General features: G+C 39.1%; 1 long non-coding RNA gene across 1 annotated transcript; it reads left to right on the forward strand.

The window, feature by feature from the left end:
• Window positions 1-482: 482 nt before the first annotated feature.
• On the forward strand, window positions 483-20224 carry LOC104245875 (uncharacterized). The gene is made up of 3 exons (XR_011407584.1): window positions 483-768; window positions 1042-1141; window positions 19750-20224. It is a non-coding gene; the product is annotated as an uncharacterized lncRNA (long non-coding RNA).
• The last annotated feature ends 108 nt before the right edge of the window (window positions 20225-20332 follow it).

Below are 20332 nucleotides of genomic sequence, written 5' to 3' on the forward strand. Positions count from 1 at the left end.
TGACAGGAGGCTCGCATCAATTGTGGGTATGACGCGGCGAAACACGAAGCTAATGGGGATGCAGATGATTGTAGACATGTGATTTTTGACCCTCCCCAAGATTTTTTATATTTTAGCATGTAAATATTTAATTTAGGCCTAATATCGTTATTTCAACTAATTTTGACTCTTTTACTTTATGTTATTACAAGAAAATGAAAATTACAAAAAAATAGTTTTATTAATGCTTTGTAGTCATTTTTAGTCTTGAAAAATACCAAAAATTGTTTTAATGGTCAGTCTTATTTTAATAGTTATTTTACTTAAGTAGGATTAATTAATAAATAAGATCGTATTTTTAGTCTCGTTCGCGGGGAAAAAATAAAATTTGGGTTCAAACAACCCATTTTTAAGCCAAAATTTCGGACCTATCCCATAATTCCTAGGCCCATACCCCTAACCTAAAAAACCCTATAAAACAAACGAAACCCTAGGACCTAAGAGAGACAATCTGCCGTTTCCCTTCTGCATCTACAGAGATAGATAAGAAAATTTTCCTACACTAAAAAGAAAACAGCGGAAGAACGAGACCCCTCCCTGACTATGCCGTCTCAATCCCTTATCAATTCCTAACAACACTCTACCATACTCTGCTACCCATATCCATTGCCCATGCTCGTTCTTTTTTTTAAAATCAAATCCACCCATTTACTCAATTTTCAAAATTTATCACTGTTGTATCAGTATTCGAGCAAATTAGACTAACTTATATATGTTTGATAATTCAAGGTTTGTTATTCAGTTATTAGATTGAATTCAAATAAAGAGATGGGAATAGCTGATAAGTAATTTAAAAATCTGATTGTCATGTCGATCTCTAGCTTCTTCTTCTGATTTCTGATTTGAAAAAAAAACCATGGAATTCAATCGAGTTTGAGTGAGCCGACTTCTGTCAACGGTTCCAATTTTTAAGTCCATATTTGGGTCTGAATTTCCCTATTGAGATGGAGCTGGTTTAAGTCAATGTTCCGTGTTTGATTCGCGTTTCTACTGATTTTTCAGGTTGATACTCGATTGTTGTTGTTGAATGCTGTTGCTCTTCATTTGGACAAAACTGTAAGCCCGAAGTTTCTCTAATCTGGAAGAAATTTTTGCCATTGAGGTCCGATTCTTCACTTTCCCGTTCACTTTGTTATATGTTCATCTTTATGTTGTTTTGGGAATATTACTCAGTGCTTGTCGTCCATGCTCTTGGTGCCCTTTTTTATATGTTTTGTTTTATCAGTTAGTACATGGATCTGTATTTGGTTTGAGCAAATCAATTAAGGAAGGTAGGTGAGGCATTATCTATTAGCTAAGTGATTAAACTCATTGGTTTTATTTTGGATCATTTGAATCAGATGCGGGGTAAAGGTATAAAGATTTAGTTCTAGCTTCTGTAATTCTTGTATTTTTCTATGTGTATGCGTGTTTGTCTGTGTTATGGCTAGATTAGACTAACATAGTCTCAAGTGTCCTTTGTTGATAAAATATGAAATTTCATTACTAAACACCAACTCACTAAGTGAAAAAGAATACAAGCTGCTATCTATACAACACATTAGTTTCTCCTTGCAGCGAAAGATACAAATGAAATAAAGAGATTGTCCTAACGATGTGCACCAAGTGCTTGCTTGTTTAACTTGTTAAAACTAGTCAACGTTTATTAATTGCTGAAATGATTTGGTAACTAGGGTGAAGGAGAATCTGTTGGGGTGGGCTAGGGTGAAAATAAAATTTGTTGGCTTTTGGGTTAAATTAGAAAATAATTTTGGACTCTAGTAACTTTAGTTGGCTAACGTTTTAATGTGCTTCTAGGCATGAACATATTTTTTTTTTAAAAAAACTAGTCACTTTACAATAATCTCCAACTTAGAAAGAATAAATCATGAACATCGTAGTATGCTTTAGACGCGTTTTAAATTTACCATCGTGATTGTGTACACGTTCGCGTGATATAATTACGATCCTAAAAAACATACCCGAAGTATGCATTTGTGCAACTTTGGCCAAAAATTGTTAATAATAAAGCGTCATTAATTGTGGACATGTTCGCGTGACATGAATTTTTGATGCGCCAAAACAAATGGGTACACGTACGCGTGACCCATTTCAAGATAATTTCTTAATTTAAAGAGGTAAATGCATATAGGTTCTAAAAACGAGTCATTAGACAATTTAATTAAGCCAAGTATGATCAAAGCGACCGTGCTAGAACCACGGAACTCGAGAATGCCTAACACCTTCTCCTAGGTTAACAGAATTCCTTACCTGGATTTCAGTGTTCCCAGACCGTAAATAAGAGTCAAACTTCCTCAATTCAGGATTCTAAACCGGTGACTTGGGACACCATTAACTATCCCAAGTGGCGACTCTGAATCTAATAATTAATCCCGTTTTGATTGTCACTTAAATTGAAAAAACTCCCTTATATACCCTTCCGGGGGTGGTAGAAAGGAGGTGTAACAGCTCTGACGACTCTGCTGGGGACAAGAACCCAGAACTTTTGGTTCAAGGTTCAAGAATTCGAGCTTTTTAATATGATTTTTACTTGGCTTTATTTATTGTTGATATTACTGTATTTGTGGACCTAATGTGCTAACTGCTGCTTATTTACCGCTTTGATATTATTTGAATTGTATATAACTGTCTTCTTATGCCACCCCTCTGAGTCTTCTGAAAATGGTGCACATATTCACATGACCCGCTTTTTCTGTAGAAGTTATTCCAAATAAGAACGGGGCTGGGCCAGCAACAAGGCCGGGTAGACTTCAGTGCTCCCGGTACGTTGCTCCCTCTTCGGCTCGAGTTGTCCGCTCGGGAAAGCCAGGTCTAGAACACAACCCCAGGATTTAAACCTAGAAAAACACAGCCTCATGCCGGATCCCTAGTAGGAACGTTTGTTTGCATCACGTGCATTTGACTTTGGGGACTCAACATAGGGGTTGGGTTCGTCTAGGACAGGTGTACCCAAAATAACAGACCATCTTGATGCATCCTATGTGCTACATGTTGCATTTCTTCAAGGATAAAATGGTCATTTGGCGGACCAATGATAGTTGAGGGCAAATGTAAAAGAAAAAAAAAGAAAAAAAGAGAGGGTGAAGTGTGAAAAATAAAGCAAGTAAGGCCAGTAAGGCCCAGTTATGTTTTCTTTCACATTTTTGTTAAGAAAAAGACAAAAGAAAACATGAAAAATTAAAAAAAAAAAAAGATTTTGCACTTTTTCATCATTTTCCGAAAATAAAAAAAGGAAATGAAAATCCAATAAGAGCTTACATGTTTCATCATTTTTCGAAAAAAAAAGAAGACAAAAAACATATTTTTTCTAAATTAGTTATTTTTTTAAATTCTCGCCCGTATCCAATCTACCCGAACTACGCGAACCTGATTCTCGTCTCTTGGGGCAGGATACGTAGGCAACCCACATAGGGTCTGGTCTTCTTAGTGAGTCTTAGGTTCTTGGTTTCGTGGGGTTGTAGCCAAATCTTGCATATCTAGCCTCTTTTTGGCCACATCGGTCATTTTACAAAATAGGGCTATTTTTGCAAAGTGGTTTGTTTAATTGTGTCTGGAGTGTCTTGAATCCACAATTAGGTGTCTCTTTACTTTGAGGCCCATCCTAGTCGAATTTGCATGTCTAGCCGCTTTTGGCCACATCGGCCATTTTGCAAAATAGGGCTATTTTCGCAAAAGTGGTTAAATTAACAAGTCTTAGAGTCCTAGGTCCACAACAAGATATTCTCTCTGTTTAAGGTTCATTGTGTTGAATTTGCATGCTTAGCCATTTTTGTCCACATAAACTATTTCTATAAACTGGGTCATTTTTGCAAAGTAATTTTTCCATGTCTTAGAGGTCACTTTTGTCGAGTTTGCACTTCTAGCCGCCTTTTGGCCACATAAGACGTTTTGCAAAAATAGCCTCAATCATATCTTGCATGTGACCAGTAGGGAGTGATATTGTCTCACATAGTGTTGGTTTAAGTTTTCTCAAATAGGTGTGGATCTACTTACCGGAGTTTGAGCATGAAAGACACCCCGGGACCATTCAGTCAGGATCACTACGTTCAGGAGCTAGCTAAAGGAGATTTTTTTTTATCTTTTGAGTCTATTTTTATGTTGTCTTGCACTTTATAGTCATGTTCAGTAGTATTGATTCTGTTAGTTGGTGTCAGAGTTTGTCGTAGTATAGTAGAGTTTGTCAAGTTTTCCATGATCGTATTTCCTGTTTTATATTTGAAAATCGAAAAAGAGTTGTAAATGAAAAAAAAGGATTTTTGTTTTTTTTAGTTTAATTTATCCATTAGTTTTCCCGAACTTCGCAAAGATCTGATTCATGCGGCGTCATGATACGTAGGCAACCTACATAGGGTTTGATTGAATTATTTTTTTTATTAAAAGAAAAAGGAAAAAAGAAGAAAAAAAGAGGTGAAATTATGGGATGTGAGAAATGAGAGGAAAGAAAAGAGTGATAATTAGAAAAAAAGGAAGGAAAATGAGCAAGCCAAGAAGTGCTGGAAAAGAAAGAAAAGAGAAGATTAAAATGAACAAAATTGGGATGATGCCAAGTGACCTTGTGACCCTCGAATTCATTCATGAACCGTTAATTGTTGCTAGGTGCATTGCACACAATGTGATATTTGCAGCTATTAAATGTCCTAACGCTAACATGATGACCTCATTTTGATCCTTTGTTTATCTATATTGAGCAGAAGGGTGGTTGATTTGTGGTTCTTAAGATAACTCATCCATACAACACAAGGTTAAAGAACAAGGTAGTCATGACTGTAAAAAAGTTGGATACAAGAGTTGTTGACCCATCGAGGGAGTTTGTGGACTCGGAGTCTGAATTGAAAGGGGAGGTCCAAATGTTGAAACAATAGATGGTAGAAATGTATCAGTCTTGGGTCAGGGGGCATCATCCAAATTTATTCCCTGCTAACTACACTGAAAACCCTACAACTATCCCACCACTATCACAAATCCAGCTTCCCACTGCTGCTGATATCACCCCACAACCTTCTCACACTCTACTCGCCAAAAACACCACATATCCCGCTCCTTTGGCCACTCATGCTCTTGTAGCTCCTCCTCCAGCTATTTTTCCTCGATACTCTAACGAGACTGTGTTCAAAGTTCCCGATGCCCAACACTATGCTCCAGAACCAACTTTTAAAGACTCGGATCCATACTCTCACGCTTCTCATTTTGAGTCTCCCGGTGAGACTGCAGAGCCTGCTAAGATAGTAGAGCAAGATGAGATATCCAGAAAGCTTAAAGGGTTTAAGATGCAAAAGTTTCATTTGTATGATGGGCGTGGAGATCTAGTAGCCCATCTAAAGGGTTATTGCAGTAGAATAAGAAGTGTTGGCGGGAAAGATGAGTTGCTGATGACATATTTCAATGAGAGCCTGACTGGGGCAACTTTGGAATGGCGTACTCGTCAAGATGTCGGTAAGTGGCATACATGGGATGACATGGCTCAAGATTTTGGGTGACACTTTCAGTACAATATAGACATTGTCCCAGACCGCTCCTCCCTATCCTAGATGGAAAAGAAACCCAAGGAAAGTTTTAGGGAATTTTGGTTCAGATGGAACGAACAAGTTGCTCGGGGCAGTCCACCCATTGATAGAAAAATGTTGCTGAGCCCAGTAAATGACAGGATCCAGTGGGCATTCCTGCTAAATGTTTTCAGCCTTAATACCGACCCCATGAACATCCCCAAACTCCATATAATCTGCCACAGTATTATCCTCCGAACAACGTCCGACCATCTGTCCAACCACTGGGTCACTCCAAAAGGCGAGTATGAGCATTGCAGAAGCTTCACCAGCCTCCACAAAATTTTCAAGTGCCCTATAACCCATATTCAAGCCAAGGGTGTAGAAGGGAACAAAGGTTGGAAGATAATTTTACACCAATAGGAGGGTCCTATGCAAGTTTGTTTGAGAGAATAAAGCATTACAGCATGATTGCACCTATTCCTCTAAATTATATAGACCCACGTGCGAGAAGCTTTGACCCTGCTAAAAGGTGTGAATACCATTCCAATGCCCAAGGACATAATATTGAAGATTGTCGTGCTTTGAAAAGGGAAATAGAAAGAATGATTCAAGAAGGAATAATTGTGGTCCAAGGCAGTAATACCCCAAGTGTCACACATAATCCTCTATAGGTACATGACAGCGCACAGATTGTTGGGATGGTTTGCAATGACGAAGGTTTGGTCAAAGGAGCCAATGAGCCACTTGGTGAAGTTAATGATATTAAAATTGGTAGTGGTCTTAGTAATATTGATGTGAAACTCAGTGGCTAAGATGCCAGGCTTGGTAATTGGAAAGACGCTCCTTTCTTGGCTACCTAGGAAGGAGTCTTGGTGGTTCATTTTGTTGTCATTTCTGTTGTCCGGGTTATTTCAAGGTTGTAATCCGGATATATCTTGTGACTCAAACCCTTTTATCCTTTTATTTTGCCTAGTTCCTTTAGTCGTAGTAACTCATTTAGTGTTATCTAGGTTTGTTCCAGGGTTGTATCCCAGTTATTTTGCTTGTCTTGTTGTTCAAACCCTTTCACCGTCTGTCTAATACAATTTTTTGTTTTCAATTATTTCTAGTCATTTTTGTTTAGTCTCTTTTCCTTTTATAGTTTTTTTCATGCTAGCTCTAGTGACATGACATGCCCGCATAATTCTAGGCCTGGTCTTAAAAGTTAGTTTAATCATGAAACAATGAAATAATTTTTAAGATGATAGGGACACTTGAGGGCAATAAGTATAGATTTGGACATTTTGAGATCATTTGAAGCCCGAACTGTGTTAAAATGGGGCAGATAATTTTGAAAGTTAACAGGATCACAAGAATTCGTTAAAGGAGAGTGCATCCCAGACTATTTGAAGCGAGAAGTTTTGAGTTCAAGTGTACCTCAAGTAACAAGATAGAGTCAAGGGAGTTTGCTCCAAACAGACAGAGGGTATCCATCGTGAAGAAGAAATCACCCAATGAGAGTTCTGTACTTGACAAGGCACTAAAAAAATGGAAAGCATATTAGTGATATCAATGCCGAAGTTGTAAAAGAAATGTTGTGTGTGCTGTTCCTTTTTCATTTCAAGTTGCATGTGTTGTACATTGCATTTACAGGGATTGCGAGGCCCTCTATTAGCTACCTAAACACTTATACCATTCGAATACTCTTTTGAGCCTGTACTTATTTTTTTTGACTTCCCCTCTTTTGGAATCAAGTTAGAAAAAAGAGAAAAAAAAAAATTCATGTCCCCATAGGTTTATTTTAGAAAGTTCATTCCAAAAGGAAAATTCAAAAAAAAGAGAGAAAAATAGAGATAAATAAAAAAAGAGAAAAAGAAAAAAAAGAAAAAAAAGGAAAAAGAAAAGAAAAGAGAAAGAAAAAAGAAAAAGGAAAATAGTAACAAAAAGTAGTCTTGTGAACTACGTTTGACCTGATTCTTGTCACCACAAGATATGTAGGCAGCCTTACGGTTCGGTCGCACCAAATAAAATATTTCATAATCCCATGAAGTTAAGAGTGGGGTGATTTTTCTTAGAATCAAATTCTCTTGTTTTAGAAATTGGGGCAAAGTTTTGAAATGGATTCCAAAAGTTGTAAATGAAGTAATCCCGTTGTCTTAGTTATTTTGAGCCTTTATCCGTTCTTTCTAACCCTGTCCAAAAGCCACATTACAGTCCAAAAAAGACCTCCCAAATAATCTTTGAGAGTGGAGTTTAGACATGCCAAGAGTATATGATGTTTGTACCATAGGTAATACCTTGTCATCTGCAGAATAAGAGGAAATAAGAAGAAAAGAACAAAATGAGAGAGTCTTATTGGTGAAAACCTTCACAGGCACCATACGACGATGGTGAGTTGAGAAAAAAGAATAAAATGAGAGAGGCTTGATGGTCTAAACCCTTAGGGCACTACAATTCGAACAAGGATCGTGAATCAGATTAGATAATCGGAGCGTTGAAGCCCAGTTTCATGGTTTAGGGGTATAACAAGAGTTAAACATTAGACTTGCTTGATAGATTAGGCCAAATGTGCATGTCATGGTCGTTAGAGTTTGGTATCCTCATCTGATAAGTTTCTACTTTGTAGTTTTCTTGTTAGGAATCATCTCTTTCCATTGTCCTTTACTCTGTTCCTTTTGTCTTGTTTACTTCCTCTTCCTGAGTCTTTTGGGTCAGAACAAGTGAGAAATGACTTCAAAATTTGCCACTAGTGGTCCAATTGCATAAAACGGGATCTAACTAGCACATAAACGTGGTTTAAGTCAAGAAATAATAGTATGCGCACTGAGTGGGTGGCAATCGACGTGCTTTGGGATTCATGTAAAACACAAAGGTCAGTATATGTCAATTCATGAGCAATGCAACAGATAGAGGGTGTTGGGTAAACGGATCAAAGGTATTTTCTGTGATAAGGTTGACAGAAAAATTGGTTAACCAATAACAAGCAAGGTCTTCCAAGTGGAAATCAAAGTTATCATGGCAAGTGAAGGAGTAATAGACCTCAAGGCCAAGGCCAGTAGTTTAATTCAGGAAGGAACAATATGCGCACTGAGTGGGTGACAATTGACGTGCTTTGGGATTCATGTGCAACACAAAGTTCAGTATATATCAGTGTATGAGCACAATGCAATAGATGAATGGTATTGGGTTTGAACGGATCAGAGGTATTTTCCGTGATAAGGGTGACAGAGAAAGTGGTCAGTCAATAAACAGGCAAGGTCTTTCGAGCTGAAATCGCAGTTGTCATGGAAAGTGAAGGAGCAATCGCCCTCAAAGTCAAAAAAACAAACCAACCACCATGTTCAAACTCACAAGTTTTCTTTGATTGAAACATGGGCAGGAAGTTTCATTGGTTCCGGAGAAACCCTCCGCGAGGAAAGCAGGTGCAGACAGGCTCGGCAGTAAGTTTTCAGTACCCTCCTGGATAACGAAATTTAGTAAGTTTTGAGACTTTCACAAGTGACAAGGTCTGACGAGAGTTTTACTTTTGGGAAGTATAATTTAGCATTTATGTTTTTCACTTTTGAGATTAGACTTGAGTTGAAATTTTTCAGGATAAGGGAATTTAGCTTAGAACTTATTTGGATAACAAGAGTCGGTTAACGCTCACAGATGTTCCCAAAATCAAACTAGGGCTAAAAATTTCTTTTGTTTTGTCTGTTTTGTTGTAATCACGCACCCACCTGGAGAACAAGGGAAGACAGTTCAAGTTTCTAGAGAAAGCAGTTTCAAAGGAAAGCGGTTCGAGTTTCAGCAATCAGACGCCCACCTGGAGAGCAAGGGAAAATGGTGCAAGTTTCGAGGAAAAACAGTTCCAAATAGCAAGAAAAGATGGTTTGAGCGTCTGCAATCAGACGCCCACCTAGCAAACAAGGGAAAACAATTCAAGTTTCAGAGGAAAGGAATACAATTCAAATGCTGGTAATCAGGCACCCACCTGGAGAACAAAGGGAAAGGAGCAATGTTCAAAGGAAGGCAGTTCAAGTTCAGCAATCAGGCGTCCACCTGGAGAACAAGGGAAAGCAAGTCAAATTTCAAAGAAAAGTAGTGCAAGTGTAAGAAATTAGGCACCCACCTGGAGAACAATGAGAAAACAGGTCAAGTTTCCAGGAAAAGCAGTTAAAGTTTTGGCAATCAGGCGTCCACCTGGAGAGAAAGGGAATACAGTTAAAGTTTTGGCAATCAGGCACCCACCTGGAGAGCAAATGATTACAGTCAAAGTTTTGGCAATCAGGTGCCCACCTAGAGGACAAGGGAATATAGTTTAAGTTTTGGCAATCAGGCGCCCACCTGGAGAGCAAGGGAATACAGTTAACTTTTGGCAATCAGGCGCCCACCTAGAGGACAAGGCAGTACAATTCAAGTTTTGGCAATTAGGAGCCCACTTGGAGTTCAAGGGAATACAATTAAAGTTTTGGCAATCAGGCGCCTACCTGGAGAGCAAGGGAATAAAGTCAATGTTTTGGCAATCAGGCGCCCACCTGGAGAGCAAGGGAATACAGTTAAAGTTTTGGCAATCAGGCGCCCATCTGGAGAGTAAGGGAATACAATTAAAGTTTTGACAATCAGGCGCCCACCTGGAGAGCAAGGGAATACCGTTAATATTTTGGCAATCAGGCGCCCACCTGGAGAGCAAGAGAATACAGTTAAAGTTTTGGCAATCAGGCGCCTACCTGTATAGCAAGGGAATACAGTTAAAGTTTTAGTAATCAGGTGCCCACCTGGAGAGCAAGGGAATACAATTCAAGTTTTGGCAATCAGGTGCCCACCTGGAGAGCAAGGGAATACAGTTTAAGTTTTGGCAATCAGGCGCCCACTTGGAGAGCAAGGGAATACAGTTAAAATTTTGGCAATCAGGCGCCCACCTGGAGAGCAAAGGAATATAGTTGAAGTTTCGGTAATCAGGCGCCCACCTGGAGAGCAAGGGAATACAGTTCAAGTTTTGGCAATCAGGCACCCACCTAGAGAACAAGAAAAGCAGTACGAGTTTCAAAGGAAGACAACACAGGTTTCAAGGGAAAACAGTTTAAGGTAACAAAGGGAATACAATTCAAGTTTTAGTAATCAGGCGCCCGCCTGGAGAACAAGGGAATACAGTTCAAATGTTGGCAATCAGGCGCCACCTGGAGAATAAGGGAATTCACTTCAGAATGCAATTCAAGTCAGCAACAGAAGAAGCTCGCGGCAAGAATGCGGGTCAATAGTCCGAGATGACCAACAAAAGTACTCTCAATCCAGAATAAAAAAGAGGGGAAAAAGAAAAAAAAGAAGTTAATCCAAAATACAGAAGCAGAGAAAGATGTGAACTGTTCAAGACATGACTGAAGTCACAAGCATGGTGTGTCCGGTTTTGATCCGAAAAGCTGAAGAAGAATGAACTAGCACCTACAACTAGCAAGCGCCAAGGTTCAAATCTAGAGTCTGCATGAAGAGCCATTCAAGACTCAAGATCAAGCTTCGGAAGACTTATAGATAGGAATCTTGTAACTCATAGTTGACAGGCTTATCTAGTCTTTTTCATTTTTTGATTTTTATGTAATAACAGGACCGCAGACCGGAACCTCGACGGAACGGCACCTCTACCGGCTCTCCACCTCGGTATACTCCATCATCTCACTCACTTCTGAACTACACGTGACCTAATTACTTTATAGCCAAGGATATGTAGGCAGCTCAGATACCAGAGCTCGGTCACATTCTCCTTCCTCTTAGTTTTTGGTCTCCTTAAATAAGGATCGAGTCAAAAAACTTGTTTAGTCGTTCTATATCTGAAAACTCTTCGCGTTTTCAGTCAAAGAGGGCAGCTGTAGACATGTGATTTTTGACCCTCCCCAAGATTTTTTATATTTTAGTATGTAAATATTTAATTTAGGTCTAATATCGCTATTTCAACTAATTTTGACTCTTTTACTTTATTTTATTACAAGAAAATAAAAATTACAAAAAATAGTTTCAATAATATTTTGTAGTCATTTTTAATCTTAAAAAATACAAAAAATAGTTTTGTTTTAATGGTCAGTCTTATTTTAATAGTTATTTTACTTAAGTAGGATTAATTAATAAATGAGATCGTATTTTTAGTCTTGTTCACGGGGAAAGAATAAAATTTGGGTTCAAACAACCTATTTTTAAGCCTAATTTTCGGAACTAGTCCATAATTTCCAAGCCCATAATTCCTAGGCTCATACCCCCTAACCTAAAAACCCATATAAAACAAATGAGACCTAGGGCCTAAGAGAGACAATCCGCCGTTTCCCTTCTGCATCTACAGAGATAGCTAAAAAAAATTTCCTACACTAAAAAGAAAGCAGCGGAAGAACGAGACCCCTCCCTGACTCTGCCGTCTCAATCCCTTATCAATTCCTAATAGCGCTCTACCACACCCCGCTACCCATATCCATCGCCCATGCTCGTTCCTTTTTCCAAAATCAAATCCACCCATTTACTCAATTCTCAAAATTTAGCACTGTTGTATCAGTATTCGAGAAAATTAGATCAACTTATATATTTTTGATAATTCAAGGTTTGTTATTCAATTATTAGATTGAATGCAAATAAAGAGATGGGAATAACTGATAAGTAATTTAAAAATCTGATTATCATGTCGATCTCTAGCTTCTTCTTCTGATTTCTAATTTGAAAAAAAAACCATGGAATTCAATCGAGTTTGAATGCTGTTGCTCTTCATTTGGACAAAACTGTAACCCGAAGTTTCTCTAATCTGGAAGAAATTTTTCGCCATTGAGGTCTAATTCTTCACTTCCCTGTTCACTTTGTTCTATGTTTATATTTATGTTGTTTTGGGAATATGACTCAGTGCTTGTCGTCCATGCTCTTGGTGCCCTTTTTTATATGTTTTGTTTTATCAGTTAGTACATGAATCTGTCTTTGGTTTGAGAAAATAAATTAAGGAAGGTAAGTGAGGCATTATCTATTAGCTAAGTAATTAAACTCATAGGTTTTATTTTGGATCATTTGAATCGGATGCGGGGTAAAGGTATAAAGATTTAGTTCTAGCTTCTATAATTCTTATATTTCTCTATGTGTATGTGTGTTTGTCTGTGTTATGGCTATATTAGACTAACATAATCTCAAGTGTCCTTTGTTGATAAAATATGAAATTTCATTACTAAACACCAATTCCCTAAGTGAAAAAGAGTACAAGTTGCTATCTATACAACACAGTAGTTTCTCCTTGCTGCAAAAGATACAAATGAAATAAAGAGATTGTTCTAACGATGTGCACCAAATGCTTGCTTGTTTGACTTGTTAAAACTATTCAACGTTTATTAATTGCTGAAATGATTTGGTAACTAGGGTGAAAGAGTATCTATTGGGGTGGGCTAAGGTGAAAAAAGAATCTGTTGGCTTTTGGGTTAAATTAGAAAATAATTTTGGACTCTAGTAACTTTAGTTGGCTAATGTTTTTATGTGCTTCTAGGCATGAACATATTTTTTTTTTTAAAAAACTAGTCCCTTTACAATAATCTCCAACTTAGAAAGAATAAATCATGAACATCGTAGTATGCTTTAGACGCGTTTTAAATTTATCATCGTGATTGTGTACACGTTCGCGTGACATAATTACGATCCTAAAAAACAAACCCGAAATATGTGTTCGCGCAACTTTGGCCAAAATTTCTTAATAATAAAGCGTCATTAATTATGGACACATTCACGTGACATGATTTTTTGAAGCGCCAAAACAAATGGGTACATGTACGCGTGACCCGTTTCAAGATAATTTCTTAATTAAAAGAGGTAAATGCACATAGGCTCTAAAACTGAGTAATTAGACAATTTGATTAAGCCAAGTATGATCAAAGCGACCGTGCTAGAACCACAGAACTCTGGGATGCCTAACACCTTACCCCGGGTTAACAGAATTTCTTACCCGAATTTCTCTGTTCGCAGACCATAAATAAAAGTCAAATTTCCTCGATTTGGGATTCTAAACCGGTGACTTAGGATACCATTAACTATCCCAAGTGGCGATTCTGAATCTAATAATTAATCCCGTTTCGATTGTTACTTAAATTGAAAAAACTCCCTTATATACCCTTCCGGGGGTGGTAGAAAGGAGGTGTGACAATGATGGCAACGGACAACCTCTTGGAGACGGTGATGATGGAGATGGTACTGGTGACAGCGGCGATGACGCCGAATGAAGAATATTGTCCTTCGTTTTTATTTTCAATTGTTTGTCAATTGTCGTTCGTTCGTGTTGTTGTTTTTTTTGGGTTGGCTTGGGCCATATGTAAGCGGCAATAGCCCGCACTGTGACTTCGTATAAATGAGAGTTCTTTTCTTCGCTATTTGTATTGTACTTCACTTTTATTTCAACTGTTTGTGGCTTTGGTACAAGATAGATGCCAGTATGGCGAGTCTCGATTTTTCTTTCCTTTCGGTGGTTCTCGGCCTTAACGGGTGTTGTTTCGAACTCATCAAAATGACGGCCCGTTATCGTTCGATCGAGGTCGAACCCTTCTCTTTTTTGGCGAAGGCCCTTGGCCTTAATGGGCATTATTTTGAACTAATAGAAATAACAGCCCGTAGTCGTTCGATCGAGGTCGAACCCTTCTCTTTTTTAGCGAAGGCCCTTGGACCTAAAGGGTGTTATCTCGATCTTATCAAAATAATAGCCCGTCATCATTTGATCGAGGTCGAACTCTTCTCTTTTTTTAGCGAAGGCCCTTATCCTTAAAGGGCGTTATTTCGAACTGATCAAAATAACAGCCCATAGTCGTTCGATCGAGGTCGGACCCTTCTCTTTTTTGGCGAAGGCCCTTGGCCTTAAAGGGTGTTATTTTGAACTTATCAAAATAACAGTCCGTCGTCGTTCGATCGAGGTCAAAACCTTCTCTTTGTTGGCGATGGCCCTAGGCCTTAAAGGGTGTTATTTCGAACTTATCGAAATAACAGTTCGTCATCGTTCGATCGAGGTCGAACCCTTCTTTTTTTTTTTTTTGGCGAAGGCCCTTGGCCTTAAAGGGTGTTATTTAGAACTTATCGAAATAACAGCCTGTCGTCGTTCAATCGAGGTCAAACCCTTCTCTTTGTTGGCGAAGGCCCTTGGACCTAAAAGGTGTTATCTCGAACTTATCGAAATAACAACTCGTCGTCGTTCGATTGAGGTCGAACTCTTCTCTTTTTTGGCGAAAACCCTTGGCCTTAAAGGGTGTTATTTCGAACTAATCGAAATAACAAACCATAGTCATTCGATCGAGATTGAACCCTTCTCTTTTTTGGCAAAAGCCCTTGGCCTTAAAGGGTGTTATCTCGAACTTTTCGAAATAACAGCCCGTAGTTATTCGATCGAGGTTGAACCCTTCTCTTTATTGGCGAAGGCCTTGGACTTAAAGGGTGTTATTTCGAATGGATAGAAATAATAGCCCGTAGTCGTTCGATCGAGGTTGAACCTTTCTCTTTTTTGGCGAAGGCCCTTGGCCATTAAGGGTGTTATTTCGAACTTATCAAAATAACAGCCCGTCGTCGTTCAATCAAGGTCGAACCCTTCTCTTTTTTGGCGAAGACCCTTGGACCTAAAGGGTGTTATCTCGAACTGATCGAAATAACAGCCCATCATCGTTCGATCGAGGTCGAACTCTTCTCTTTTTTGGCGAAGGCCCTTGGCCTTAAAGGGTGTTATTTCGAACTGATCGAAATAATAGCCCGTAGTCGTTCGATCGAGGTCAGACTCTTCTCTTTTTTGGCGAAGGCCCTTGGCCTTAAAGGGAGTTATTTTGAACTTATCGAAATAACAGTCTATCATCGTTCGATCGAGGTCGAACCCTTCTCTTTGTTGGCGAAGGCCCTTGGCCTTAAAGGGTGTTATTTCGAACTTATCAAAATAACAGCCCGTCGTCGTTCGATCGAGGTCAAAACCTTCTCTTTTTTTGGCGAAGGCCCTTGTCCTTAAAGGGTGTTATCTTGAACTTATCGAAATAACAGCCTGTAGTCGTTCGATCGAAGTTGAACCATTCTCTTTATTGGCGAAGGCCCTTGGACATAAAGGGTGGTATTTCGAACTGATCAAAATAACAGCCCGTAGTCGTTCAACCGAGGTCGAACCCTTCTCTTTTTTGGCGAAGGCCCTTGGCCATTAAGGGTGTTAGTTTGAACTTATCAAAATAACAGCCCATCGTCGTTCGATCATGGTCGAACCCTTCTCTTTTTTGGTGAAGGCCCTTAGACCTAAAGGGTGTTATCTCGAACTTATCGAAATAACAACCCATCGTCGTTCGATTGAGGTCGAACTCTTCTCTTTTTTGGCGAAGGCCCTTGGCCTTAAATGGTGTTATTTCGAGCTGATCGAAATAACAGCCCGTAGTCGTTCGATCGAGGTCAGACCCTTCTCTTTTTTGACGAAGGCCCTTGGCCATAAAGGGTGTTATTTTGAACTTATCGAAATAACAGTCCATCGTCGTTCGATCAAGGTCGAACCCTTCTCTTTGTTGGCGAAGGCCCTTGGCCTTAAAGGGTGTTATTTCGAATTTATCGAAATAATAGCCCGTCATCGTTCGATCGAGGTCGAACCCTTCTCTTTTTTGGCGAAGGCCCTTGGCCTTAAAGGGTTTTATTTCGAACTTATCGAAATAACAGCCCGTCGTCATTCGATCGAGGTCGAACCCTTCTATTTGTTGGCGAAGGCCCTTATCCTTAAAGGGTGTTATCTCAAACTTATCAAAATAACAGCCCATCGTCGTTTGATCTAGGTCGAACCCTTCTCTTTTTTGGCGAAGGCCCTTGGCCTTAAAGGGTGTTATTTCGAACTGATCGAAATAATAACCCGTAGTCATTCGATCAAGGTCGAACCCTTCTTTTTGTTGGCGAAGGCCCTTGGACTTAAAGGGTGTTATTTCGAACTGATCGAAATAATAGCCCATAGTCGTTCGATCGAGGTCAAACCCTTCTCTTTTTTGGCAAAGGTCCTTGGCCTTTAAGGGTGTTATTTCGAACTTATCGAAATAACATCCTATCGTCGTTCGATCGAGGTCGAACCCTTCCCTTTTTTGGCGAAGGCCCTTGGCCCTAAAGGGTGTTATCTCGAACTTATCAAAATAACTGCCCGTTGTCGTTCGATCAAAGTCGAACCCTTCTCTTTTTTTGCGAATGCCCTTGGCCTTAATGGGCGTTATTTCGAACTAATCGAAATAACATCCCGTAGTCGTTCGATCGAGGTCGAACTCTTTTCTTTTAGCGAAGGCCTTTGGCCTTAAAGGGTGTTATTTCGAACTTATCGAAATATCAGCTCGTCGTCGTTCGATCGAGGTCGAACCCTTCTCTTTGTTGGCGAAGGCCCTTGGCCTTAAAGGGTGTTATATTGAACTTATCGAAATAACAACCCATCGTTGTTCTATCGAGGTCAAACCCTTCTCTTTTTTGGCGAAGGCCCTTGGCCTTAAAGGGTGTTATTTCGAACTTATATAAATAATAGCCCATTATCGTTCGATTAAGGTCGAACCCTTATCTTTGTTGGTGAAGGCCCTTGGCCTTAAAGGGTGTTATTTCAAACTTATCGAAATAACAACCCATCATCATTCGATCGAGGTCGAACCCTTCTCTTTGTTTGCAAAGTCCCTTGGCCTTAAAGGGTGTTATTTCAAACTTATCGAAATAACAGCCCATCGTCGTTCGATCGAGGACGAACCCTTCTCTTTGTTGGCGAAGGCCCTTGGCCTTAAGGGTTGTTATTTCAAACTGATCGAAATAACAACCCGTAGTCAGTCCCAGTTTCTAGGGAGTTAGATATCTTCCGTGAGAGGCCCAATTTGTTTCGTATTGCTTGCACCAGATGGTGCAACACTGGTGAATACGAGGTGTTGATGTTTCGCTTAAGTTCGTGCTGTACACGCATTATAGTTTTCTTGTCTGACTCCTGCCGTCCAGCTCATAGACGTTACCGGCAGGAGGTATTCCAGCTGTGTTGGAGCAATTTTTGTCCCTCAATCGAGATGTTCCTTTGTATGTTCACCCACGTGGGTCTTATGTGCTTGCTTGGACAAAGAGTGGGGAGGGGGTGAGTATGAGCTTTTCTTCGCTCCCGCCCAGGGGTCCGGTAGGGGAGAACAGGCTGGTAACCCCGTTTGCCTTATTTAGTATATCTGTAGTTGATGAGGGGGAGATTTCTAGGCTTGGTAATCCTACTCGGCTCTCCTTTCTTTACTGTGCTGCTCCCATGTCTCGCGTGGGTTGGATTCTCCCTTCGTGCTTCTTTTGGTAGGTGATTGTGTTTCTTGGCTTTGATCTAAGAGAAACTAATAATTTCCACCAAGAATTCCCCACAGACGGCACCAAATTGTTCGACTCAAAAGATATTAAAACCTTTTTGAACAAATCAATCAAAGATGTAGGGGTAAATCTTAGCTAAACATAATTAATTCCAGATCGAAAAGCTAACAAAAATGATTGCATGTGTGATAAAAGAGATATGATTGATCTTATCAAGATTCAACATTGTCTTTCTCATCAATCGATGAAGAAGTAGATTTACATCTTTTCTTCGAGGATATTTACCCTTTTTCTAGAATACAAGAAGGGAGCTTTTTATCTTCCTTTTTAGGAATCGGAGAAGCCCCCCGGTTGAGAGCTTTCCCTAGCTATATATAGTCAGAGTATTCTGGCCCTTTACTTGACTCGACATCTTCTTGCCACTGATGTGTCTTGGTCATGCTTTTAGGCGTCACTCTTACGATTCGTCGGATGTCATAGAGGAGAAATGGAGCGGGTTCTGTTGACCTTCACTGCCCAGTTACTGAGACGGGGTGTCGGTTGACTTGGTCGTGATGGTCAGATTTTGACCAAAACAATAACGAATTACGATAATTAGTCTTTATATTCGTGCATAGCATAAATATCTTACATCAAATATCACAAAATGTGTACTATTAATGTTTGGTTATAATTCTATATTTTTACTTACCTTACATTTGAGGCTTTAATGATAATTTGTATGTCGTTTGAGCTTAATAAAGTTAGTTTTATGTGTACAAACATTTGAACGTGGAGTGGAAGGAAAATTGAATAAAATGACGTTGAAGACATGAAAGTAAAACCACAAAAAGATAATCGGTGCAAAGCACTGTACATACGGCACCCCACTTTACCCAAGGCGCCACACATGCCGCGCCAGATGACGCCTTGCGAAGGAAATACGGCGCCTCAGAGGGCACCCCTAACCTATGAATACCCCCTCCCTCACCCCTCCCCCCCCAACAAAACTTATTTAAGAGGGGGCTGGACGTTTTTGAAGGCAAGACGGAACACGCTCGTAGCGCGGATCAGAATATCTTCCATCCTTAATCTATTATTTTTAGTTTTACGATTTAATAATACATGGATTATTCATATGATTATGAGTGACTAAAAACTTTTTTGTTCTGGGTTATGGGTAGTTGTTGATTATTGATATTTGACGGTTATTTATATTGCTTGAGTATATTAAATTGATTTGTTTAGTCAATATTATTCTTAATTATTTTACTGCGTAACTAATAGTAGAATATTATATATGAATTTGTAGTTGAACTCGAAAGTGAAAACTATAAATTACATATAAGATTGGATAGAATAATATCTTGAATATGGGCATTAGAGAATAGATTCGCGATTAGGATAGACATATGCTAATTGCCTTACTTGGTTATTACTGTAAGAATTATATATGCATTCTAGTTAATCCTGATTCTATAGACATATAATATTAGGATGGATTGAATAGGCGAGCAAGGCGTCGAAGGAATCTTGCGAGTAAAATAAACTCTATTAATCAACAAATCAGATAGATCAAGTAGTTAACTCAACCGAAAAACTAAACAAGGTAGACATTAGTTCCATAACCTTGGAATATCCTTATCTCATTGAATTTTCTCCTAAGTTATTCGTGTGCTCGACTTGCATCTTTGTCTCCTCGCTTAATTGTTAATTTTTGTAGCAGCCTTAGTTAAGTAAAATCACAATACTCATCTTCCCTAATGAATAATTTATAAATAGTTTAGTTTAATTAATAGTTAATCATTTGTCCTCGTGAGAACAATACTTTCTTATCACTTTATTACTTGTCGATCGCGTATACTTGCATGTGTTTGGCCCCAATAATTTTTGGCACCATTGTCCGGGACTTAGAATGTAGCTATATTAGTGAAATAAGTTGTTATTAGTTATTTGTTCAAGCTTTAATTTTCTCTTGTTGCCTCTGCATCTACAGGTGTTCCCTCGTGAATGCGGAGGAGCTGGAGTTTTAACTACATCCTCCATTTTGATCCGGAAATAGAATGTTCTCTTCCCAGGTTAAGGGGGAGGCCGAAGCTAGAGCTAAAATTGTAGAGTTGGGCATCGTAGTCCAACCACAGACAATAAAAATGGCAGAAAACGACGAGCGACCAGTGATAGAGAGTGCAAGGCCTAATCTTGCTAATATGACTCAGACTATCTTGAAGCCTAATATCACTAGTCACTTTGAGCTTAAACAGTGCATGGTGCAGTTAATTCAGTCCATAAGGCAATTTGTGGGTCTCTCTCATGAAGACCCACAGATACATATCCACAACTTTTTGAAAATTACAGATACTTATAATTATCTGAATATTTTCAAAGATTATGTCAGACTGACAATGTTTCTCTTTTCTCTACTGGAAAAGTAAAAGAATTATTGCAAAAGAAGCCTGCTAATTTGATCCACACTTGAGATGATTTAGCCCGAAAATTTTGAATCAACTTCTTCCCGACAAAGAAGATAAAGTCACCAAAAAGCCAAATTCTTGGGTTTCAACAATGGGATGATGAAGCTC

The sequence above is a fragment of the Nicotiana sylvestris genome, chromosome 5 (genome assembly GCF_000393655.2).
Source record: "Nicotiana sylvestris chromosome 5, ASM39365v2, whole genome shotgun sequence".
NCBI classification, from domain to species: Eukaryota; Viridiplantae; Streptophyta; class Magnoliopsida; order Solanales; family Solanaceae; genus Nicotiana; species Nicotiana sylvestris.